General features: G+C 39.4%; 1 long non-coding RNA gene across 2 annotated transcripts in view; it reads left to right on the forward strand.

Annotated features, from left to right (window-relative positions):
* Positions 1-23,177, forward strand: part of LOC121364286 — a 47,204-nt gene extending 24,027 nt beyond the window's left edge. Inside the window, exons 2-4 of one of the 2 annotated variants that reach the window (XR_005956837.1) lie at positions 12,259-12,454; positions 21,101-21,225; positions 21,678-23,177. This is a non-coding gene — a long non-coding RNA (uncharacterized LOC121364286). Of the gene's footprint in view, positions 1-12,258; positions 12,455-14,194; positions 14,401-21,100; positions 21,226-21,677 lie in introns of those variants that run through there. The other variant, XR_005956836.1, reaches the window with a different exon arrangement.
* The last annotated feature ends 3,542 nt before the right edge of the window (positions 23,178-26,719 follow it).

A 26,719-nucleotide genomic window follows, 5' to 3' on the forward strand; every position in this document is an offset into this window, starting at 1 on the left:
TATGCAAGAAATTATCAATGAATTTGTTGTCATCTCACCACACAGAAGAAAAAGATATTATTACACCATGAAAAACTATGTATAGAACTCAGTATGCTCAATTAAGAGGAAATTAGAACAACTACATTTGTTTTGTCTGATTCAATCTAAATATTTTTTCCATAAATTTGAAGAGTACATTTCCAAAATTATGTTTTCCGTCATCATCTTTCTTTCATATATGTCCATAGAGTTAGTGTCCTTTTAATTTCAATATTGTATTTTGACAAGTCATTTCAAGGAAAGCATATTTTATAAGTGCTTTTTGCAAACAAGCAATATAAAACAATGTTCTATAGTTTGGCTGGGCGTTAGAAATGCTTTGTCAAAATACTCCTTCAGCCAAATCTAAGGTTTTATTTTAAGGTGACACTGAAATGTTTAAGCAAACAAGTAGGCCACTGTTCTAAGACATGCATCTACTCATTGGCAGAGCATTACTAATTATCCCTGATATATTCCTTGCACTTATTTATTAGCCAGCTCTATTGAATTTCCTAGCAGAATGACATTGTATTTCAAAGGCATATGTGAGTTGTAGCGACCCTTGGTTTATTAGTCTTTTACAGTCCAAAAGTCCTATTTGTTTTTGGTGAAACAAAGCTGTAATCCTGCTAAACTCTGTCATTTTATTGGCTTTCACTGGATGCTTTGTGTCTTCAATGCAATGTTATGATTAACCTTATTAATGAATCAGACCAACCTATAGCTTGGAATAGCTATCTCGGATTGGAAGGGAGGACTTTCTTATTTCTCTTCTGCAAATCAAAATTACGGTAACACTAAACAGTATTGTTTGTTGTTTTGCAGGTAACATTGTTCTGCTGAAAACTTTGTCTGTTGATGGGTATTCAGAAGTCTAAAACACTTTGTGTGTTTATGTATGTGTGTGTGTGTGTGTTTAGAAAAGGTATCTATATCTGACTTTTTTCCAAATATCTTGATTTATTACCACTTTTAATAAGCTATATCAAAAAAACAACTTGTAATGAACAACTTAAGAAAATATGGTTCCCACTCAATCTCCACTAAAATATCCTTGGGAATTACAAGGGCCAGAAAAGCAGATTAAAAATTCCTTTACAGATCATATGAGCTATTGCTTATTAAAGCACAGATTAATTATTTCTCTGTTGATAAATTACTTCTGACACATGTAATTAAAGCAGAAGATTCAATCATTAACTTCAATCACTGTGAAAGTACACTTAAGAGGAGCAAAATGTGATGCACAAAGGGTAATAGCCTAAGGGTACACTGCTTTTAAATATATCTAGATATATATCTAGATATGGATTTATAAAAATATCTTTTACAGGAAAATGTTTATAAAAATCTAATTGTATATATCTGATTTTTCATACTTCTAAAATTTTAAATCACTGAAACAACATTTAAAGAAAAAAACATTTAAAGAAAAAAATGCTTGAAAAGGTTTTTTAAAAAAAAGCTTTAGAGGGAGAACTGTTTGACATGGTATGGTACATATATGTAGCACACATCTCTGATGTTCCTTAGGAGCAAACAAGCTGGTGCCTGTCATTATTATTATCTGGCTAGTCATTGTACAGTCATTGAGAGAAAGGCAGTCTCTGCCTCAGAGAAAGGTTTGTGACATTAATAACTGCACCCCTGCATGACTGCCTCACACAGCCAGGAGAAAACTACTGCACTTAACTCAGAGACAGGCAGTGCCACTAAGCCTGGCTAAATGCCTGCTAATGAAAAAACATGCAGTGATTTCCAGTGGCATGACTGCCTGGGACAAATCCTGGTAAAGCGGTTCTACTTTGGAGTGGCTGGTAGGAGCCAACTCTGTCTTTTCCAGCCCGGGTTTCAAACGTGTTAGTACATTTCTGTAGTTCAGTTTCATACTGTGCCATTGGCTACCACCAGGCTCAACAGCTATCCCTTGCTTATCAGCAGGGGTCAGGTGGACCATTACCCTGGCTGTTCCCTCTGGGATTTGCATAAGGAAAGAACAGAAGCCTCCTGTGCTGCTTGCACAGTCCCGCATTTTCTGACTTATAGATGTCCATGTTGTTGAACTCCACCCTGAGGAACAGAGCCTGGCACTGGGAAACTTCTCCAAGGCATTCATAGAAAAGCTTCATCCACTTCATTCTTTATATAAGGGTCTCTGTAATAGACTTCCAACAGATTGTCCCCAGTGTTTCTTTGCCTTCTGTTGAGGACTGTCAGGTTCTCAGCAGGCAAACAAGAACATAAATTTTTCTCCTTTGTTAACGTCTGATACAAAGGAAGGGAAAGAAATCTGGAGGATCAATGGTCAGGCCTGATAAATATTTATTCTGTGAGGGTTGTGATGTGCTTCAGAGATGTTTTCCCATTAAATTAGGAATAACTTATATAAAGGAGACTTTCAAGAAAGACAGGGACAGACCTTTTAGCAGGGCCTGTTGCTATAGGACAAAGGGCAGAGGCTTTAAACTGAAGGAGAGTTGATTTAGTTTGTAGATGAGGAGAAGATTTTTTACAATGAGGGTGGTGGAACCCTGAAACAGTGTCCAAGAGAGTAGTTAAGATGCCCATCCCTGGAACTAGTCAAGGTTGGATTGGATAGAGCTCAGGATAACCTGATCTAGTTGAAGTTGTGCTCATGGCAGGAAGATTGGACTAGATGACCTTAAAAGTCCCTTCTAACCAAAACTATTTTTTAATTCTATGATTCTATGCTGAAGTGAAATCTTCTGATTGCCATGCTGTTTTGAAGTCTAGACCTATCTCTAAAAGTGTCTGGAGTAAGATAACCCTTTTGGAAAGGAAAACCTGGAGTTTGGGCACTAAGAGAAGGAGAATCCATCTGGAAAGGTGATGGGAAAGCTGTTAAAACATCTTCTGTGCGCTGACAGACAGAAGAAGCTGGAAAAAAATTAATTTTTAGTGCTCAGCTTTCTTGCTGAGCACTGGAAAATCAATGTAGGGAACAATTGGCAGTGAGGCCAGGTCACCCAAGAACTGTAGTGGGAGTGTCAGGTGGAAGGAGGTCAGACTGGAGGGTCCACGGCAGCTTGCTTGAGTCCTTGCTGCTCTCCGATAGTCCCACAATTGCATTCCACTGCAGGAGGAAAAAAGCAATTGCTCAATTTATAATCTCTGTTGTCTATAAAATGAATGCATTTTTTGACAGATGCCCAACTTTTAAAAGCCAAAATTAGGTGAAATGTGTGTCACCCATAGAAATGAAATATTTCTCAAAGACCATAGAGAAAACAGGAAATAAAAAGCAGCACATTAATTTTACATAGGCTGTAATGTAGAGGGTGATTGGGAAGAGTATACAGCTCTGGCTTCATTTGTGGAAATGAAGTTGCATCCACTTACACAAAAATGATTATAGGTCTCACTGTCCTAGATTAAACAACCCCCAGGTCTCATTTACCTAATGTGCCCAAAGTTCAGGTTCACCCAGCCTTTCTTGACATTTGAATATCAATTTGAGGCCTCAATTCTTTCTGTCCTTCTTCATTCACAGTTGCTAAATTCTAATTACGCTTTTTTAAGCCAGCAGCAGGCCAGTGACTCTCTTGCCTGAAGGATTTTTCCTTTCAGTTTTTTGTTTGTTTTGTTTTCTATGGGGTTTTTGTGTTTCTTTGGTTTTTTTTAAAGACGGAGTAAGAAGATGTCAAAAAAGCTTAAAACTTCTGAGTGAAGGTATCAGAAAAAGAGTGTGTTGCTTGTATCTAATTCTCAGCCATTGGTAGCAGGGTACCATCAGACATTTTATTCTGGTGGGCCTTTTCTGTATACCTGTTGCTACTCAAACAGCTTGGAAGAGATGCATATAATTATTTTCTTGAGAGAAATAAAAAAATATTTTCAATATTCTGCAGGTATCTTATTAACACAGTTTATTAGGGTAAATAGCAAGCACCTGGCAGGATGTGTAAGAAAACCACATTACGACAATAAACTTTTGTTTTGGGATTGCCTAGAAAAGTGATTAATGCAAAATCCATTTCATTGCTATATTTTTCTGCATTTTGGTAGAGTTATGTGGAATAAGATATATGGATTCGGTAACCAAGGAGGAGAAGCAGTTACTTTAAAAAATGCCTTTACCCTTATATTTCTTCATAATTTGTTAGTGCAGAATAGTGGAGTGATGATGCCAAGTCAGAGAAAAGGTCCTTTTAGCCTTGCTCTGTATGTCAAACAGTGGAGGATGATGGGATCACTGGATAATTCTGGCAGGGAGGGACCCCAGGAGGTCCCTGGTCCAACATCGTGCTTGCAGCAGGTTCAGCTCTGGGGCCAGTCCAGGCTGCTCAGAGCTCCTCCTCGCCAGTGCTTGCAAACCTGCAAGGACAAAGGCTGCAAAACCTGTGCCTTTGCCTGACTGTCCTCTCGTGGGAGAAGTTTCTCCTTATATTGAGGGTGAGCCTCTCCTTCTTCAGTTACTGCTCTTCTCCCTGGTCTTCCCACCCTGCACGGCTGGGAGGAGCCCACTACATATCCTTCATGATCTCCACATAGGTACTGGTGCCTGATGTTAAGTTCTCCCCAAATCCATAGGTCCAAGCTGTGGAAGTCCAGCTCCCCCAGCCTCTCCTCAGAGAAACACTGCTTCAGACACACCTTCATATCCCAGTAGGAAAAAAAAAAAGAAGACCTGAAGAAAAAAAAAAATCACTATTTTTAAAGAAAAAAACACCCCTAGCTTTTATTGCATTGTGTATTTATATTTCTTTTGATTAGCTTGCCTATCCAGTTTCTTACCCATATAGTTACCCACCTAGCTTGGCTGTGTTGTCCAAACATGAATACTGGAACATTGTGGGAGATGTTTCTGAAAGTCTTGCCAAGGTTGATGTGGATGGTATCTCTGTTCTCTCCTTGCTCACAAACCCAGCTACATTACTGTAGAAGAGAATCAGGTTGATCTGACGTGATTTATCTCGGCAAACACATGCTCTCTCACTCACTTTCCTTTACTCTCTGTTGTCAGAAATGTGCTTCAAGGGGATAGAAGCTTGTTCTCAGGGAAACATGCAGAGCTGGGGAGTGCAGGAAGTCATAACTACACATGTATGAATTCCTTGTTTCCAGCACACTTCAGGGTAGAGGCTTACTGGATCAAAATTGATATCCTTGTACTAGCGAATATCAAAGTACATTATCTCCCAATAATATCTCTAATTCTAACCTAATTAAACACATAGCATCTCCAACAATCTATGCTTTAATTTCGTGCTCTGTGAAGATGTAGATGCCTTACCTTTGGGGTTCAGAGACTTCCAATCATCAGTCTTCTCTTCACATTCAGTGAACAGAATCAGGCTTCTAAGTAGGAGGAAGAGACCAGTTTCCTCTGTTTTTTTTTTTTTGTTTGTTTGTTTGTTTGTTTTTTTTTTCAAAAGATTTATTTTAAAGCGCTTGCTTGGAAAAGTAAAGAAAACTCTCCTTTCTTTTTTAGATAGAGACCACATAGGATCAAGGACTTGTATAGAATGAAAAAGTTGCTCCTTCCTCTGCCCAGTGACCTTTGTCTGGATTTGTCAACACACTCAGAAATCATAATGATTTTTACTTTCGCTTGGGTTCTTTTTAATTTAATTTTCAATTACTTATGGATACAGTTTGCCCAGAGAGAGGTCAGGGAGTTGGAAATGCAGATGGAATATCTGGTTAAGGATGATAAATGCAGTTACTGAGCAGGTTCCATGGGATCCCCAAACCACACTGTTAGATAATGACTCTACCTCTCCTGCCTGGAATGCATCTGCTTTGTTGCAGGATATCTCCTTTCCAAGGATTTTACAAATACTATAAGCAACCTGCTGAATTCAGGTCCTGTCATTCAAGATGAGATCCATAATTTGGTCGTAACCACTTGGTGACAATTATTGGTGTTATCTGCCCTAGGATTGATACACAGAATTTCACTTGAGACCACATCAGCTTTAGCCACATACCCTTAGACTTCACAGCATTAACCACAACCAGTGTCTGTGTGTACTTTGCAATAACTTCTTGAATAACCATTAATTTGTATAGAGCTGTCAACTTCATTTTTCCAGCTGTAGGAAGGTATGAAATACTGATGTCTGAGTAATTTTTAATATCTTAAGGGCCATAGAAGTTCTTTAATGTATTCATTTCTTTTATACTTATCTTTGATTTTATCTAGGCACAGTGCTTTGAAATTTGCCTCTTCACTGTTAACTTGGTCACTTGCATAAATATTTCCGTGAATGGTCAAGCTCCTCTAGCTGTAAAGAATTCATGGCTGAAACTATATTTGTGATTAAAAGTGCCTGTTTCCTCAAAAAGCTGTCTTAGAAGGCAGGAAATACCAAACATTTGTGCTTCTTGGAAAAATATGATGTACAGCTGTCAAAATAAAAACGTTTATGTGGGCATCAAATTATCACATCTGTTTAGGCAGGGGTGGTGTGTATTTATGTCTGTAACATGGTTGTATTTCATACATACAAAGGACAGTTGAAGCACTGCTTCATTTGTTTCAAAAAGAATCCTTCTTGGTATAGAAAGACCATACGTGCATGTGAATGAGAGTTTTAAAAAAATTTATAAGTAGAAAACATCCTGCTGCTGTTTTATTAGGAAAATCAGCATCTAGTCTTGAAGTGTCTTAACTGAAATATTTGAACAGGTTGCACTTGCAAGCACAAGGTTTTCATTTCTAATTTTAGAGTGCAGCCAGCAATAATAGGATTTAAGGAAAATATTGCAGTTTATAAAAATATTAGAAACAAATTTTTAAGGCAGCAGCTAGAAACTCCTATTACAATGTCATATGTAGTTGGTTTATTTGATATAAGCGTAGAAAAGATAATATACTTCAGGAAAAAGTAATGTAAACGAACTATACCTATTCAAGAAACATTAATTAAATGTTTTAAATTAATTAAATAATAAATTAATCTGGTGGCTGATGTGCCAAATAAGCAACATTTTAAGGAGATCAGTGGCTGTAACTCAGAACACTTCAAAATATTTGTACTTAAGCACTATATCTTGTGAATGTTAAGATATGATTAACCTACAGGCAATTGCAAAAATGTTCATGACAGGGATGCTACGTTTGAAGAGAACTTGTGAAAAATTCCAATATGACAATACCATTGCTGTAGAATCTACAAACACTTAACCACGGAGTAGTGAAAGAAGATTACATTATAATTCACCTTGGGTAGTAAGTTAAATGAAGATTCTATCCCACTTTGAGTGAAGAGAATAATAAAATTGCAGCTGACTTCTCTGGAGACAGGATGAGGTCCTGCCAGGCTTAGTATGATAAACCAAAATAGTATATCAGCAGCAGATGATTGCAACAGATGATTGAATAAGCACTATGTTTAATTTTTATGAAATAGCTTTTTTTTAATGTACAACTTGTCAAGAAATTAAATCTGACTCAGATGAATTCTAAAATGTGCTATATTTTCATCATGTATGTAGGGGACAATTTTATTTGCCAAAATAATCTCTATAGCAATAATATTATAAAACAGTAACAGAATGTATATACTCATTCAAATTCAGAAAAAAAATAATGTTGTGTAATGTAAGAAGAATGCAACAGAAATAAGGAGAGAAAGAGCAAAGAGAGAGTAGGAAGAGTTTTAAAATATTAGCCACTTTCCCTCCAGACCTTTTTACTCATACTACAAAGGCATTTAGATATCTATTCCCTGTGAAACTGCGGGAGTCTGGCTGCTAAAAATGGTGAGGCACCAACATACCTCAGTGGATATGTCTCCTGCACACAGCTGATGGGGTGTTATATATAAAACACAGCCCTGAAACAGAATGGGTGTTTTGACTCATCCTGTCAACACGCATTATAGATGGCAAGAATCGCACGCGTCCCTGTGGCTACTGCGTGCACAGCTGGGATTCCCCAGCCACAGAAGACATGTGAAACGCTCTGATCACACAGGGAGGGAGCTGGATCTGTCCTCTAGGCATATGACAACTGCTCACTCAGTGGACAAATAATCCATACATCTACAGCTTCGTACCAGCCATCCAACAGCTCCAGCCAGGTGTTCCCCAGGTCTTCTGGATGGGCTGCAGATACCCAGCCCCTTGAGGATGTCAGGGGCTTCCCCTTCCTCCTGAGCAAGCCTAAGAGTTTCTTTAATACACATCTGTCATCTGCCATAATCGTAGAACCGTAGAAGGGTTTGGGTTGGAAGGGACCTTAATTATCTCTCTAATTCAACGCTTCCCACCATGGGCATGGACAATTTCCACTCGGCCAGGTTCTCAAAGCCCCACCCAACTGGGCCTTGGACACTTCCAGGAATGGGCCATCCATGGCTTCTCTGGGCAACCTCCTCCAGTGCCTCCACAGTGAAGAATTTCTTCCTAATGACTTCTTCCATAATGCCTACTTAGGCTTTCATAGAAGCTGTGTTTACATGCCGTAAATAAAATAACAAGGCATTGCCTGCCCTCACAGAGCTGACACCACACACCCAGCTAGGGAGGCCTCACTGAGTGCATCTCAGGGATTTTGAAAACAAATATGCACTGCGGGCATTCCACTCCTGCCCACCCTCAGATTTCTGAAATATCAATATTCCCTGATTTTTTTTTTTTTTTGAGGGGGGTTGGCAGGGAATGAATTTGTTCAAGCCAAACTCATGCCATGGAGAGTGCTAAATGTTTAACAGCACACATGGTCATGCAATGTGCTTGAGACCAAGGCCAGACTCTCATCAGTTTACTTATAAACACATAGCAAAGTTGCTATAAATCTGCTCAAATATGTTAGGAAAGGAAGGAACTTTAGTCATGGACAAAAGACTAGGTCTAGAAAAATCACATTTGCTAGGAAAGACTTTTTTTAAAGTGTTAAAGTCATTTAACACCAGGACTCCAAGAACACATTATAAATTAGAACAAAAAAGAACAGATTTGTAATATCTTCCCTAGATGGAGCAAGCCAGATACAAAAAGTTTATTATTGGAGCAGATTTATGCACATAAACGCAGTGTCTCAGAATTGCATACTCAGTACACTCATGGCTGAAGGAAGATATTAACAAAATTTAGTGCAAGAATGAGCTGTGCCTTGTAAGAGGCAGTGTAATAAATTACTGGGACAATGCATCAGCTACAGTGGGATGGCTTTTGTTTTTGGAACACTTGAAAGCAACACAAGAGAGCTTTCAAAAAGCAAGACCTCGACCAAGGACTCTAAGACAAATGTAAGAGTTAGTGGGAAGGATCCTGAGTCATGTAAAAGATCACAGTTTTAGTGGTGCATGCAAGGCCACCCCAACAAGGAGAGGCAGGTCCATCTGGGTGCATACTTCAGGGTCAGTGCTTTCTCACCAGCATGTCCCAGGTGAACAGATAACCAGTCATGAATTTGCTGTCCATGGGAAGGTGCCTTATTTCAGGTTCTTGATAGACTTCAGTCATTCTTCTATGATTTATGAACACTTTGATTTTAAGAAATGCTCTTCCAGCTGAAGTATCTGATATATGGAATCCTGGAAAATATATTGCAGATTTTTCAAAATGCACAGGAGACAGCAGCAGGTCTGAGCATTAAAGACGCCATCGTTTTCCCTGCCTCCAAGCACTAAGCAGATGTCATGCCTCAGTTTGGAAGCAGCTGGATTGAAACAATCACTGATTTAGGGATTGCTGTTCAACCAGATATTTGCAATGTCTTTGGGACCTTCAGGGAGAAAAATGGAGTATAATTAACAACTATTATAAATAGCAATGGATTCGAAGAGGCTCACAGACTCTGCACAGTGTGTTCAGCATTCACAGAAATCTGTCTCTGCATTTGCTGTAAGAACAGAAGTCTGAGAATGGTTCCCCTTCCTTATAGTTCTTTTAAGAGCCCAGGTGCCCTGAAAAATTATGGGATTCTTTCCAGTCACTTCACAGAAATCTGAACAGGGTAGAAGAGGAATACCCTATCCAGACAGGATGAAAGAGGAATCAATCAGTTTTTACTACTTAGCATCATCCTGTGAAAGGTATTTGCATGGAAGGGATAAACCATCTGAACAATTTTCCTTATCAATTTCAAGTAAACAAAGCTAACATGGTTACAGAGAAACTATGCAATGTGCAGCATTCCAAGAAAGATTGGAAAGTTAAAAAAAGTAAGTTAAAGGAAAGACTCCTGTGACATATATGAAGACCAATTTTTTTAAAAGGGTTGTGCACTTTGGATGGAAGAGCAAAAGCTTAAACTCCATCCTCATTACCAGTTAATCACAGTAGAAAGTCTTCAATGTTGACTGGTACTCCCTTGGGAACTGTTATGATTTCAATATTCCATTGATAAATTAATTTCGCCAAGATGTTCCCAGGCTTTTGTACATTCTGTTTGTGGCTGCACTGATAACAAAGTCACATTCCTTAGCTCTAAAAATCCAAGAAATACATTGTGTTGTTTTGTGAGATTTGTCTGGTGTGCACTGGAGAGACAAGAAAGAGGACATGACACGACCTTTAGCATATAGCCTTCTGATTCTGAGGGCATCTTTTCATTGGTGTGTTGAAGAAGCCCACAGCTCCTTTCAGGATGTGTGGCTGCACAACCCACACCACAGGCATGACCACTTACTTTGATGATACATGGGAAAGAGGCATCTGAAGGATAGCATACCATGACCAGTGCTGCTGGGTGTTTAAATGGATACTAGCTGTATGAAACTCATCTCAGTAAAATACAGATTCCTTATTCCAACAGAACAGTCTACAAACACAGGCCCTAGCCTGCTTAAGTGCCTAAGACATCACTGCTGCCTGTTTCCTCTAAAATTCTTCAATGGAAACTCTTGCTCCTCTGCTGATCAGAGGTTTTGTTGTATTGGGTTGGTCCATGATCACCCATAGATCACATATATGTGGATGGTAGGTGAATGTTTCTGTCCTCCTCAAAGGGAAATCTGCAACCACTCTCACCTGTTGCTTCTTCACAGTACAAATGCTTGGTTCAAGTTTGGCCAAATCTGAAGCCCCCCATGATGAAGTTGGTTCTCTCCGTCACTTCCCAGGGTGCTGAACCTGTCCTTGCCAGTCTGCTCATGGAATAGGAACCTTCCTCTGCTTCCAAGTCTCATATCTCAAACCTCCTCCATCTCTATCACCCACTCCTGAACCTTTTCAGCTTCTGGCCATTCCTCCTTTGGTATGATGCAGGTTCAGCCTCTTACCTCTCTAGGGTCTCTGTACAGATCCTGTTAATCCTCCTGGATGCAGCTAAACCTGCTCACCTCCTCTGGCAGCTGCTTCAGGTGGCAAGTCAGCTCCTCAACCACAGTGTGTTTCTAGAAGGTAGGACACCATTATTCCCAGTCTCAGAAGCACCAGACACTCCCTATGGCCCAAGTCTTGGGTGGCCATATCCTCCCTCTGAACATCCCTGACTCTCCAGAGATAGTCCAGTTCATAAACTGGATAAACTATGTTCACTGTTGCTCAGCAACCACTTGCTTTCCTAAGCAGGTTTTGGGATACTTCTATACCCCATTTTGCACAAGGTGCTGGACCTGCTGATTTGAAAACCACGTTCCTCAATATGTGAGTCCTCAAGAAGTTCAACACAGGGAAATGACAAGAACTGCACCTGAGGAGGAATAACATCAGGCATCAGGGTGGAAACACTTATATGTCTGAGGCTTATATTAGTTGAAGGAGTACTTTCTATTTAAAAGAAAAAACCAAGCAAACTGAACAAAAAACCCAGGGGAAAAAATCCTGAATAAAGGCAATTGCAAGACTATTAATCATAGTAGATTAGATGGTCTGAAAAAAACTCCAAATGTCACATCCACATTCCTGATGATATTAAGCCCCAAAAAGATGTTCTCATGATAGTTACTGTGCCACAGATAACAAAGTGAGTCAGAAACTTGAAAGACATCCAGAAATGAATGGGGGGAGGCAGAAGAGTGTCCAAATAAAAAAAAAAATTAGATAAGGGTTAGTTTTCTCCCATAAGCTCATTAAATTGGATTTTGGCTGGTGTTGTATGACAGCAACTTGACAGCAGGGAAGGGGACAGTTTCAGTACATTTATCCTCAGTAATGCCCTTAGCTTGTTAGATTCTTGGAAAAAGCAAGACCAGGTCCCAGTTTTATAATGTATTTCATTTAACCTCTAACCCCCGAATTTAACTTCTTGGAAAATATTTTCCATTTCAGTGCTCTGATCAATGAATGGGATTTTTATTTTGTTTTTTTTCTTCCTAGGTTTGTTCCAAAGGATAGCAAACATTGCTGAATTTGAAGTTATCTCCTGGAGAACCCTCTGCAAGCCTTCTCTGAATCTGAGTGTATCAACCCCAATACAGTGGCTTTGTTTCTAACCCACTGAACAGACAAATAAATGGCTTTTACCCTCTCTCAGGTTAAATGGATACCTAGCAGTTTGCAGTGACTCTAAAAGGTGGTAATCAAATCTAAATATCCCCTTCTATTATTCTAACCAAAGCTGTGTTTCATCCTAATGGGGTCTAAAGTAACAGATTTATTATGCAAAATTCATTGTATTGCAGGAACAAAAAGGGCGATGATAAATTTAGAGCACTGTGGAATTTGGCCCTTGGTTGCTATTACTGACCTTTCACATGTAATGGAAATTGTCATTATGTCCCCATCACTGAATAGAATTTTTATCTGAACAACAATTATAGCAGTTTTGTATGGTTTTATTTAACAATTAATGTTAAGTATTCAGGCTCTTTTCTCTTTGTATCTATTAATTGCATAACTGGCCTATAGATCTATGCATTTCCTCTCTTTCCACTTTCGGAAGAAACTGGTTATTCTCTTTGACCTTAAATCCTCTAGCATTTCATCAGTACCCCTCTTGCTCCCTGCCAAGTGATCATCTCCAATTACAGCCCTGATTGCAGATTTTCAAAGGTCACAATAAGAAGCATTCAAGGGTAGAAAGACTGGCTGGCCAGCTCACTAAAACAGGGGGATAATACCTTCCCAAACAACATACAAATGTCACAAGGCAACCTATTAAATTAATCATATTTAAAAATCTATGGTGCAGTCTTATATGTCAACATAATTATGCCTAAAATATACTAAGTGACAGGCAGCTTAATCTCTGTGAATCTTTTCTGTTTATGTACTTGAATGGTGTCAAACACAATACTGGATCTCCCATTAGATCCTGACAGCCTACCACGATAAAAGAACCAAAACTTTTACAATGATGTTCTAATCTCACAGTAATGGTAAAAAAGCATAGTTCTTGCCCAGAAGTACTGGGAATCTTATCCCTCACTTCTTCAAAGTTTGCTTTTATTTTAGATAAAGATAATCCTGCTAAGAGATTTCAGAAGCCTGATTTCGTTACTCCTGTTATTCTAGTCATATATACCTGGTGACTTCCAAGACCACCATCAAATGTTTATGAGAATCCATCTTCAGAAAGACAGTGATGAATTATAAACAACATCTAATTTGACTTCACAGGAAGGAATGTCTCAGGTGCTAGAATTAGTGTCAAATCTAGGCAGCTCCAGATTTCATGGGAACTTCCAAAGAGAGGAAAAAAACAATTTAGCTGGTTAGCATCTAATATACTCAAATTTCCCAGAAGAAAAATTAATTTTGAACATTGGCAGAATGTAGTACATTTCCTGATCTTGGCATAAGGAAAATATTTTGAGATAAAATACTTGGGCCTCTGTTGACAGCTAACTATAGCAGAGCCACAAATCAGTCATGCTGGGATTCAGCTCATTTAGCTTTGAGTGGCTGCAATCGACACGTTGGCTGGTGTGAAAACACTAAGCTTTTTGCACACTTTGTAGTGAGGAAGTTGCACTTCAAGGACATGGGCTGTTTCCTACTCTCTTTCAGCTATCTACTCAAAGAGGCAACAAATTAAGCTTGCTTTTTTCCCTGACTCTGATCACTGGCACTCTGGCAAGTGACACTGGCAACTGGGTAACATGTATTGGCAGGCCCAGGAGAAGAGAGTGGGATATCTCCTCTAAAAGAGGCAACTCCAGTGATATCTTGGGTCCAGCTGTTAAAATAATTTTTGCAAAATAGCAGAGATGTGGCAGCTAAGACACTAAAACACAGATAAGAACTCAGGAAGCTAAGAGCAATTTCTTCTACTTAAAAGGTAAAACATGAAAAATACAACTTTTATTTTCAGACTATCTTCAAAGCACAGAACTCCAGTGCACTTCTATCAACTGTTAAAAACTGCTGACAAATCTGCAAAAAAGAATCTGAAGACTATTCACTGTAAATATCTACATATACAGGGAGATAGATGACGTATCTAATGCTTCTTCTGAAAATTATTTTATTTTCGTCTATTATTTAGAAGTGCTTACGGCCTTTAGAGAAAAGAAAACCTTGTAGCTGTCCTTACACATTTAATAAAGTCATGCATTTCTGTATTGTCATATTTCATGCCTTCTCTCCCTATCAATTTCCTACCAGTCACTATTCCCTCTTCTTTCCGTAAATGTAAAAAAGAATTTCAGGTACTGCAGTAGTAATTAAGTCATATGGATGACAGCAGGTTAGTGCACACACCCACATTCTACCCCAATTCATTTTACTGGTGCAGCTGCAACATCACCACCATAGCTGGAGAAAGACCAAGCAGTACAAGAGTACAGTTTATTATATGCCTATTCCTGTAGGTACCTGTGTTTTTCCTAGAGCAGCATTTTCCGACCAAGAAGTTCAACTTACAGATGCTGAAGTGGAAGCAGATGAAAAGCAGTCTTGTTCTCCAGCTGCCCATCCTGAACACACCTGTCAGTACAAGGCAAGCAAACACAGTAGGAGATACACCATAGACATTTAATTGCAAATAGTCCTAAATTGGGCACCCAAGATATAAAATGCATTCTTGAAAATAATTTTCAGTGATCTTTGATGGTAGAATTTTCATTAATCCAGATTGCAAGTAAAATTTTAGATGAGCACGGTGTCATTTTTTGCTGGCAGACACATAGTGCCAGTAAGTACAACTAGATAATGTCAAATAACAGAATAGCAATCAATACACAGATGCAAAAACAGAGAATGTGATGAGGAGTTTTTTACAATAGGTTGAAAGCAGGAACAATATGAAAAAGTCTAAGAACAAACACCGCTTTCACTGACTATAACATGTAGGGTAGACTGGGCAAATGTAGTTCTAATACTTTGATAGAAGTGCCACTAATTAACATTTTGTTGAAAGAAGGTATTTTCCCTACAAAACCTTGCAGGGGCTTCTCAATGTATAGATGGATTCATCAACTTCCATTAAATAAATTGTATAATTATGACAAAAAATGTTTGCTGACCCTTAAAAACTACATATTTCATTAGCTTGCCTTTCAGGCAAGCAGCCCAGAGGGGCAGCAGAAGTCATGTAGTTGCAGATAATGGAAAGAGACTGGAGTAACTAGGCAGAGACATGGCTAAATAGCTTTTAAATGAGATTGGAAGAGTGGGCAGGAGAGGGTGTAATAGAGGTCATCTCAGGGAGAATGCATAGCAGAGTGAGGTGCAGGAATGAGCAGCTCTTGCAAGTCTAGATAAAGACTTGGAAAGATGTTTCTCCCTCACTGGTTGGCTGGAAAGTAACTCAGAGAGTGTTGGTGTTGTGTATACACCATCAGTAAATATTCTCTCATTTTCCTCTCTCTTCCTGCTTTTTTACCCTACATGAAGCTGTGTGGAAAATAACTCAGAAAGTGTTGCTGTTGAGTACAAAAATGTGTAAGGACTGGTGAAACGATTAGCTATCTTACTGACATTCATGTTTTGTGAAGAGATGAGGGAACTTGAGGAAAATTACTGATGAACTTTGGGTTTGTGAACAGCAACACAATTGAGTGAGTAGCTCTTATAACACCAAACTGGAAGCAGCTACTGTTGCAGTGGAACTGTCATCAAAGCTCATGAAATTTTTAGCTGTAATTTGATTTGAAAGCAGAATTCTTGTTTTTAAATGTTCACAGAGTTTGGCAGTACTTCTTAAAACTTTAGTACTTGATATAAGAGTAAGAAATTGATGTGAAAATATTTAGTTGTTTATTTTAATTTTAGTTTTTAAACCTTGCACTGCAGACCCCAGGAATGTCTGCTATGGCTTTCTTTTTTCAGATCACGAAATGTGTAAGATGTGATGTTTGGTCCAGAAGATGCATTTATTTATGCTTGTTTTGGAACATTTAGACAATAACCATGAGAGAATATTCCCATATTTAGCCCATGATTAGGACCTCAAAAGAAAAGATAGCCTCTGAATGCCTCAAAACACAGGGAAGATGACACTCTTCCTGCTGGAATGTTTGATGATAAGCAAATCCAGCCCCACACTGTATGTATTACACAGTAATGGAGGATTGTAAATGCTGGGAGAAAATGTCACTGTGTCACTTTCAGGGTAATTGCTAGGGAGGAAGGCTGATTTCCTTCAAATGTGGAATCAGAGCTCTTTGATTAATGGATTGTCGAGTTCATTTTTATCTACCGAGATACCGATTCTCAGGTTAACTCTTCATTTTCTGTGTGCCCTTTCTTTCCTCCAAAGATATAACGATGGCAACGAAATCCCCCTTCTGCTTGCATAATTGGAAAGGATGAGAAGATTTGCTATCTTAAACAGCCCTACAAGTTTCTCATTTCTCCAAATACTACCCTCTGGGAGTAAAGGAAAACAGTTTCCAGAAAAGTAACAAAGTATTTAAAAGTAACTAAGTATTTCTCCTTACTGTTTCAAAGCCAGCATTTTTTATAGAACCATGGAATAGGCCCTGTACAAGGATGAAATAATCCCATAAAATTATTTACAAAAGTGACGTAGTTTTTGATACAACACTCATAGGTTCAGCATAAAGAGGATGGAACAAAAATGCTCAAAGACTGAATAAAAATATTGGGGATAAACTGAAACTCATTGATGTAATCTTCCAGTTTGATAAGCCCAAAGAGTATATAAGTAATTGACCATTGTATTCACCTTCTAGCTACATTAGTTTTAAACTTGCATCTGTTACCTTGAAAGGCTAAGACTTATTTTTTACCAGTGAAAAGAAAGCTGGAACACTGTCACATAACTTGAGTACACCAGCAGCTGCTACTTGTGTGAAAACACAATCAGTTTTGAAACCAAAATAAATGGAAAAAAAAAATCACAGATAGCATTAGAGCTGGCTTTCAGATAAGAACTCAGGGCTGAAGGTGTTGTCATCTTCTTGGACAACACTTAGGAGGCCTGACACAAATACAGTCCGTACACTCAAGTTGCTGCCAACTTTGAAAAATCATACCATTTTTGGTGTCCTGTCAGACCTTATCCGCAAATCCTCTACAAGGTCCAAAATTGACTAAATTTTCTAAATTACCAGTTCTTCTGTCCCATCAAGAAACTTTGGTTACTCATTCATGCTAATGAATACTGGGGATGCTGAATCAATGCTTGTCAGGGGCAGGCACAGCTCTGCTTCCACCTCTCCTGATGTGGAGACTGTAAGGGCAGGGAAGAGTCAATAGCCAACACTTTCCACAGGAGACGAAGAGGGAGCAAAATTAACCAAATGTTCAAGGACAGCTGTACTGTGAATTTTCTCTTAACTAAAGATTGTCACATTGGTCTGCTCAGAATTGCAGAGAAATAGAGAAGACAAAATATACTGCAGCAGTTAACCTAGACTGAGTTTTCCACTAATGAAGTCTCCCATGGGCTGAAAATGACACAAGATAACCAATCTGAAAGCCAGCATTACATTGACACAGATGGTGTGCATGTGCAAAGTTTGAAAAGAAAGATAAAGTACACAAACGAAAACCAGATCATATAAATAGGACATACATTAAATTTATGGGGACCAGACTGATGATTAAGGAGGTCACAGAGCTGAGCTATTTCCATGCAGAGCTGGAGCAGAAGACAGCTTCAGTTCTCCTTCACACCAGCCCAAAGAGCTGGAGTGTCCTAGAGAGGTGACTAAGTGCCATGTTTAGGAAAGAGGAGAAGAACAGCACATGCTTTCCTCTTTCTCAAAACATCTTTAAGAAAATTTATTGGCTTGAGAACTCCTTTGGGGGTTGATTATCCCTGTTCAAGAATTTATTATGAAAATAAGACTGAGATCTAAGGGAAGACTTTGGGATTTTCTCATTTAAAGAAGACTTTGCAATTCAGAGATGTCTTCAATGCTTACTAACCTAGCCAGGAGAAGCTATTTACAAACCTCTGTGTAAATTTATTCGTGTCCATGTCCCCAGACCCCTACAGAGCTCTCCTTTAGCCTTGGGGGGACATGAGAGTCTGGGGGCAAGATGCTGAAAATGAGTGGTTTAGGTCACTTTAAAATATCACTGGTGAGGTATCAGCAAAAACAGGTTTAATACAAATTTTAGGAAGTTCAGTGGCAATGTTCACTCTATTGCTTACTGTGTAGATAAAGCACACAAAGAAAACCAGATTAAAAGCAGTCTACAATGGTTTATGTGGAGACCAGACACAAAAAGGGTAAGGAAAGAAAAGAGTAAGACTCTCCCATTGAGTCACAAGGTTTAGAATAGACCCCCCTGCCAAGCTTAGTCTCAGACTGGATCAGCAGTTTAGGTCTAAAGGATTCAGCAACACTAAATCATAACAATATTCAATCCACACCATAACAGCAGCACTTAATCAATTAACTAATCTAACGCTCGCAAAATGATTCAATAGATTTTTCTATAAGTGTAACAGTAATTTGACCATAAATCTAACTTAACCATAAGTTTAACACAGTTTTTAATATTTAACTATAAATTCAATTATTAATCTAAAAATGCAACATTCTTAATGTGCACGCACACAGACATAAAGAAGCATGTACAAAGGTATACCTATGAAAAATTCCCCTTGAGTTCAGTGAAATTCTCATGTTGGAAGCCTTTGCATCTTCTCGATGGGCAGAGTTGATCCTCAGGGAGTGGAGACTTGGGCTCAGGCTTCATCACCACCTTTCAGCAGCAGTTGCCTGTATACAGCAAACTGGAGATTTGGTGAGCCCCAGGAGGAGTCCACTCAGAGTATGGTGCCCACAGCGATTCACGTTAAAGGGCCTCACTTAGCACCATTCTTTGTAGGGTCTCAAGATGCTGGGTTTTAGTTGTCAGTAAATTTCTATCCTGGCCACAATCCGGGTCAGTAATTACTGAGATTTTCCTCAAAAAGCTCAATAATAAAGTTATTTTACTCAACCTGTTGTTCAGACAGAAAAATAAAAAGTCACAAGGCTACTTATTAGAAAAGAAGCTCATTAGGCAAAAGAAGTTCTGGGAGCAGTGTTTCTGATAAGCTCAAAGGCAGGTAACTGCCCAGGTTTCATCAATTAATAAAAGCTGAGTCCTAACGAGCATTCTTGAGAACATAGTGTGGTTGGGAGGGGGGAGGTGTGATGGTTGCAACACACCATGAGGCTGTAGAAATGATATTATATTTCAGCTGCTGATCCAGGCAAAGTGAGATTTTTGACAGGAAAGTGTTTTGCCTAAATTACTCATTAAAAACTTATGGGAGGCAAACTCTTTCTGTAAAAATGTAAAAAGCAGAGCTGTGCTTTGTGGAGTTTGTACCAAAGTACAAACACATGTAAAGAACACATTATTAACAACAGAAAATCCTACTAAATCCCTCGAGGGAGTGTTGTTTCTTCACAGAGTGAAGAATATGCAGTGCCATCCCCACTCACACTACTGAATCTCAACCCCTCTTCGAGGCAGGTTGCAGAGAATGCTGAAGCCCAGTGGGTTTTGGAGGTTCTCAGCATCTGAACCCATAGAGGATATGCATCATGGACATGGAAGCAATTTCACCCAAGTCTGCCATGGCACAGAGCTGATGTGGCTTTGCTGCACAAAGCAGGTGTACAGAGCTGTGGGAAGGCCTTCCTCTTCTGCTGCTGGTGGGGCACTTGAGGGAATCATGAGAGGCCCATTCATATTTGGGGGTCATTTATATGCCTTAGGGAAAGGACTCCTGGCTTTTGGTGTTCCTCACTCAGCACATTGGCAATCAGATGTGATTCAGTCGTGAGAGACTGAACCATGTAAAGTGAACTCAAATTAGCCAAATCATGAGAGTGGTCTTTTTTTCCCCTAGAAAAGGATAGCATAACTGACCAGAGGGAAGGAGGAAATAACTGTCCTGCATTTTCTAACCCTGGGTACTGTGGTTCTTCCTTAGACATAGTGCACCCAACAAAGCACAAACCGGCAGCTACAGAGAATATTTTCAGCTGAGCAGACAATAGTAGAGTAACTCCATGGCTGGGCAGATAACTAGGCATCAGAAGACATCAGCTCAATTTTATATTTACAGAATATTTTCTGAGGGAGAAAAAAAAAAAAAAGCAAGACAATTTATAAAACATCCTTAGCTTTAAGTCATTTTGGGTTTTTTTGGAGGAGGTGGAATTTTGGTTGTTTTTTGTTTTTTCTTTTTTTCTCACATATTTTGTTTGCAAAATGTAACTAGATCATGAGATTTCTAAGCTTCCAACTACAGCTGTCTTGAATGGAAACTCATTATCATTAAATAAGGAAAATAAAAACAATAGATTTTAGAGCTGAAATTCAAAGGTCCTTTTATATATATTATATATATATATGTCTTCATGCATTGATAAACTGTGTGATGTTTTGATATACAGAATAATAATAGACTGACATTCCTGTTCTGTTGTTTTCATTGAATTTTGGGAAGCATTTCAAGAATTCTAGAGAAATTGGTGCACTTCTCTACTTCCCCTTTGCAATAGAGAGCAATAGGGAACAAACAGGGATAAACCTGTTTACACTGTGCTGGTGAAAGACAGCAAAGATTCCCTGATAATTTGTGGAAAATTGAAGAAACATTCCTTTAACTCTGAATTGAGTTTGTAGTGAGAAAAAATTCTGGAAAGAAAAAGATTCCTTCAAAGGATTTCATGAGGCAAGATCCCTTATTGGGACCACAGTTGCACCTCTGGAGAGCAGCATTTCAGCTGTGATGTATTAGACAAGTTGTTTACAGCCTTTTTCTGCCAGCATCTGAATTTTTTTCTTACCACTGCAGATTAATTTGATACAAAACCTGTATATGGCACCTCCAGCTACATGTAGAAGAGCATCAGCACTATGACCACTTCTGTTTCTGGGCCTTTCATTGCCTGGGGAGGAAATATCTTCCACCTGGAAATGGTAAGACACAGTGACAACCATACCCATGAGTCTGTGACAGGTTTCTTTTTGAGTGTCTTTCCTGGGACTTGCTGTTCCCTGTTCATTCCCAATATCTGTACACTACTTTTAGCATGGAGCAGATGCCTGCTCTCTGGAGGATCTAAAGAGAACCCACTGAATACCTGGTCTACTACAGCCATGAAAAGAGCTTTTTCTGATGCCTCAGAAAGTGTGTTTCAAAGCCATTGCTAGCAATGCACATCAAGGAAAAGCATGACTGGCTATCTAGTTTGAAAAAGCAGCCCTTGGGAGAGAGCAAAGTCAGCTTTAGAAAAGCAGTTCGGTGTGAGGTGAGCTCTAGAGACATTTTCTTTTTTTTTCCTTAAAAAACACTCACTCTAGTCTTTCTGCAGAAGCTTAATTCCATGAACAAACCCCACACATCTCCATTTTCTTCCTCTCCTCCCCAGTGCCTGACACTCCGTTTCCTGAAGCGCAGTAGAGGATGCAGAATACTAGTTGAAATAACTTCTCCTGGCTGATGTGGAAAGACAACACAGACTTCATCTGCAAAAGAGTTACAAAGGGCTGGATTCACTCAGATCTGCCTTATGGACCCTGCATTAAGCATCAGGTTGACAAGAAGGCCAAAGGATGATGCAGGTTAGCAGGGCACTGGTTGGGGCAGTCAGCAGAGAAGTGACAACAGAGCCACGAGCCTGTGAGCCAAGCCAGGCTGGGAACAGCAGGGCTTCAGTCTTGTTAGAGCCACACGGAGGGGGAATGGTCTCACAAGGGATGTCTGTCCCGGATTTGCCCTTTGGGATTCATGGTTATTTAGGAGTTAGCCAGTGGCTTCTGACACGATTGTCCAAGGAAGATTGGAGTAACCACATAAAAAATATTTTTGTCTAATTGGCAGCCTAATGATATTTTGTATGAGTCTGGAGCAATGTGGCTCATTGTGTGGGAGTCCAGACAGATATAATTCATGTTTTGTTCTGCCTGTGAGAGAAACCTTAAAAATTTGAGGAATTAATTCCCCTTTGAGCTGAAGGATAATTGGATAACAGAACCTGTCATTAAGATAATCACTGCAGATCTGCTGCCTGTGGCATTTCTGGACAATACCTTACAGAGCCTTCCTGCTTGGCAGTTCCTGAGAGCACCAATCTTTGGTCCCGAACCCTTCCCATCCTCTGCACAGGGAGACAAAGAACTCACGGGCCAACAGTGTTCAGCCTTCACAGTGGATGATTATTCTGTGGAGTCCTTCAAAGTCAAAGAAATGCTTTAATTTAGCTCATAGTTTGGAAGGTTAGCAGATGGGCTGAAAAATCTGATCGACAGTTTTCAAAAATAGATGTAATAACCTTAGAATGTGAGTTTTGGTTTGATACCCAAGGAAAATGGTCTTTGATTAGTGTAGCTGCTTGGAGCTGGCAAGTTCATACATGACTGGGGAAGCAGAGAAGAAGTGAAATCAGGCAAAATCCCTGATCTGGAGCCAGAAGATGTGGCTCTTATTGAGCCAAAGTGGCTGCAAAGAGAACTGTGAAAACATGTTTGGTGCCAAAAGAGCTCCACCACTGCCCTCTCCAGCTGCATCCATGGGCAATATGCTGACCCCTTGCCCTGTTTCCTGCCTGCCCTCACTGGGGGATAGGAAGGATGGGGAACGCTAGCCTTTAAATCAATCTAGTTTTCAGACTCATTACCTCTTTCTCCTCAACATTTTCATCTGCCTTAGAGTGATAAACTTATTCCTAAATAAAACTTACCAGCCCAGAAATGATTGATTACCTGAAATCAATCAAAATTACATTCAACCTGAAATTGCATTTGGTATTTTCAAGTAATGTGTATGTGTGACAGGTTAAATACAGAAAAAATATCAGAAAAACACAGTACAAAACAAAACGCATTTGCCAACATGCAATGTCAGTAAACCAACAGATCAATAAACATTTTCAGATTATGAAGAGGTGACCCTCCTCATGTGTTAATAAGTTCTATTTATCATCTAACATTTTCTACCTTTTTTTAAAAACATAATAAAACCCAGAATTCTATCAACTAGCATGTGGCCTGACAGTCTCAATGCCTGGATTTTAGGAAAAAAGCACACTAAACAGATTTGCCAGACTGGTTGGAATGGAATTGACTTGCATGATGCTTTCTGTGACATTGCATGACTTAGTGTAAAAACTTCCATTTATCCAGAGGTGTTCATATTTCCTGTCCTGTGAGATCAAGCAGCCTGGGATAGCAGCTCCTCTTCAGGGATGCTACTTCAAGGCTTGCAACTCTTCACATCACTTTGCTAAGTTTTCTAGTACGTGGAGTTTTTCAACCCTTCAACTACTGGAGCCGAAATTTTGAAGGAAGCTTCTGCCTGTCATTGAAGCTTACCTGAAATGAACAGCAATACATCAGATGAGTTTGACTTTCAAATTCTCTCAACTTGTGGTTTGAAGTAGACATGCCTTGTTCAGCTAAGTGCTTCACTTTATGCTGCCAGTATCAACTCACATTTGGCCATACTCTGCACCTTTCAAAGCCTGCAATATGCATCTACTCAGCTGATGCAACCTAGAGCTGGTTTCTAGACTCTTCAGACATTTTGTATAAATGGGATGTATGCAGCAGAGAGCTTATCAATATCTGTAGGAGAATTGGTGTAAGGTAAGAAAACTGGTTCTGGTTTTGTGGTGTTGGGGAGACTTAAATGGAGATTGCCCAGGCCCTGGGGAAAGGGAGGAAGAAGTGGGATATAATAAAAAGAAGTGACAAACTGATAATTGGATTTTGGTTAAGAAACTTAGGAGTTGAAAAGAGGGTATTAAAGGTGGATAAAGGCATCAGTAAACTGTGCTGCTGGAAGGAGGAACTGGTCAGACAGCAGATCTGTGATAGTTAGAATATTGGACTGAAAGCCAGAAAGAGCTGGGGAAGGAAAGGTGAGGTCCTTTGGAGACTCAAGGAGAATCCAAAAACTGAGAGAGGAGACTAATGGGGACTGACAAGGACAAAGCTTGAGGATAAGGCAAGTACTTGGGAATGAGTTAAGACCTAAAGAATTTTATTCTCAGCTGCTGTTTGCTGCTTCCTCATCTTTTGGGACAGCTCTAGGAAAACTTAATGACTTTACTGCTAGGAGAAAGACTGCTAGGTCTCCACAGACTGACCTGTCCAGTGCCCAGCTTAGCCTCTGCCTATCTGTGACAATGTTCCCATGTTCTCCAGCACTTCAGCAGACATATGAGGGGAAAAAGATGCAGGATGGTTCCTATCCCCCATCCTTTAATTTGATTGTAAGATTACTCAGAGAGAACCTGGCTAATATGGGATTTCTAGTGAGGCAGGATTAGGCTACTTAATGCAGTTATCCTTTCAGCCTGAGAGGAGGAGAAACTGCTGGAAAGGTGACTTACTAACAGCTCCCTCAACAGCACGACAAAGAAGCTACATTCAGGCCTTCTGAAAATCTCTCTAACCTTGCAACAGACCAAGTATTTCCCAGTTGTTTCCCATTTATTTCATCCATATGCTGCTAAGCATTTCAGGACAACAGCCAAGTTACAGAAGTGGCAGAGTTTGGGGGCTTGGATGTTTATTTTTTGATTCACTCACAATGTATTTTCCCTTTCTGTATTACTCAGGTATGTCCAAGAGCTACTTCTTTCTCTCAGATGCTTTTTTCCTTCATAATGTACAAAGCACTCCTGCTGTCCCTGCACCATGCTTTTAGAAGACAGATTTCCTCTCTTCTAAAGTGAGATCCACTAGAGGGGGCATTTATCCTACCTGATCTTGTTGATACTGAACGTCCCTGGAGTTTCCTTTGGCTTTTCAGACTCCTTCTTTCCTCCCTCTAGACTACCCACCCTACTCCACAGCTGGGTAAGGTCCTAATGGGGCCCTTTCACTGAAACCTTACCCTAAGTAAATGCTTCTGTGTGAACAAGTATTTACAAAAGCCAATACTTACATAGTGTTTATCATAATTGTTTTTAAGCTCTGCGGGAAAGACCATCTTTCATCCAGATGCTTCCCTACCCCTTTAACAAGACTAATATTGTGGAGGAAATATGTGACCTTCCTGCAAGGTTTTTGTTGTCATGTATTGATTCCACTGGTCTTTGAATATCAAGTTCAAAAACCACAAGTCCAACCAAATTATATATGAGATGAAAAAGCAGAGGACTGAGTTGCAGAATGGAGAAAAGGATTAGCATGTACCACAGTAATGTGTCTATCTTAAAGACCGAAGAAGACATTCAAACATGAGTGTCTTTTAAACTTTGAGGGATTGTGTCTGGCCACAAGACTGCCACAATACCTTTCAACTGTCCTTTTGTCACAGGCTGCAGCAACCTTCTATCTCCTGTTGCTGTGCAGAATAGTAGAGGAAAACTTTTATATGTGGCTTCCCACTTCAGTGCTCGAGGCTACTGCATCTTGTTGAGATGGAATTGTGGTGCATGGCTATTCAAAGCTTGAAACATTCCTCAGTTTAGAAAGTATCGTGTCAATGTAAAATAATATTACTGTTTCCCACCTCAATATAAAGTGTTCACCAAATGAAAGAGTTTGAAAGAAATACCAAACAGCAAAGGAATTTGTCTCTCCCCACATCCATCATGTTAAGTTAGAAACTCAGGAGGGCAATAAAAGAGAATTGAAAACAGAACTTACCTGTGGTCTGAGGTTTACCACATCCTGCAAGGCCAGGGAAGGATTGATCTACACAGAGTAGTCTAATGATTATTTGTCAAATTTAATTTCCATAATGGACATACCAGGACTAATGTTTTCCTGACAGATTATTCCACACTTTTGATAGATCATATTTTCCTATTGTTCAGACTCATTTTTCCTCTCTGCTTCTTCATTGTGCCTCAGGTGAAATTTCACCACAGCTCAAGAAAACTTTTGTTCCAGCTCTTTTACCTGAAAGTATTATGGAAATTTATCTTTAGTACATTTTTTCCTATAAACCTAACTTTGGAAAAAAACTAATTCTGTCCTGCACATATCCTAACCTAGGTCCTTCCACCAAGAATAACAGATGTCCAAAGTTTCTAGGAAAAGCACTTTAGTATAAACTGCAAGTTTAACATATTTGGAGCTCTCCAGTGCTAGACTTACTTGAATAAGTGTAAGCTGCCTGCACTGAGTGCTTTCCAAAGCATGGCAGCAAGGACTGGCCTCAGGGGTGCACGACAGAGCAGAAGGAGAGCTGAACGACTTCAGCTGATGGCTCCAGGTGTCCAAGCAACCACAACTCTTATTATGGTTTTCTGTGAAAGGAAAGAGCAAAATTACTCCAGATTAACCAAAGTTGAACTCCAACTCACATAGCAGAAGAAATAATAAGAAGAATAATTTATCTTATGTGTTGAGGTGCTGCCAGCAAACTACAGATTGGACCAGAAAATTTTGTTTTTTCTTTCCTGTACTGCTCACAGGTGAGAAGACTCTGACCACAATGGTGTGAACAGAAGCCAAC

Source organism: Pyrgilauda ruficollis, unplaced genomic scaffold, assembly GCF_017590135.1.
Source record: "Pyrgilauda ruficollis isolate IOZ18807 unplaced genomic scaffold, ASM1759013v1 scaffold8, whole genome shotgun sequence".
Taxonomy (NCBI): Eukaryota; Metazoa; Chordata; class Aves; order Passeriformes; family Passeridae; genus Pyrgilauda; species Pyrgilauda ruficollis.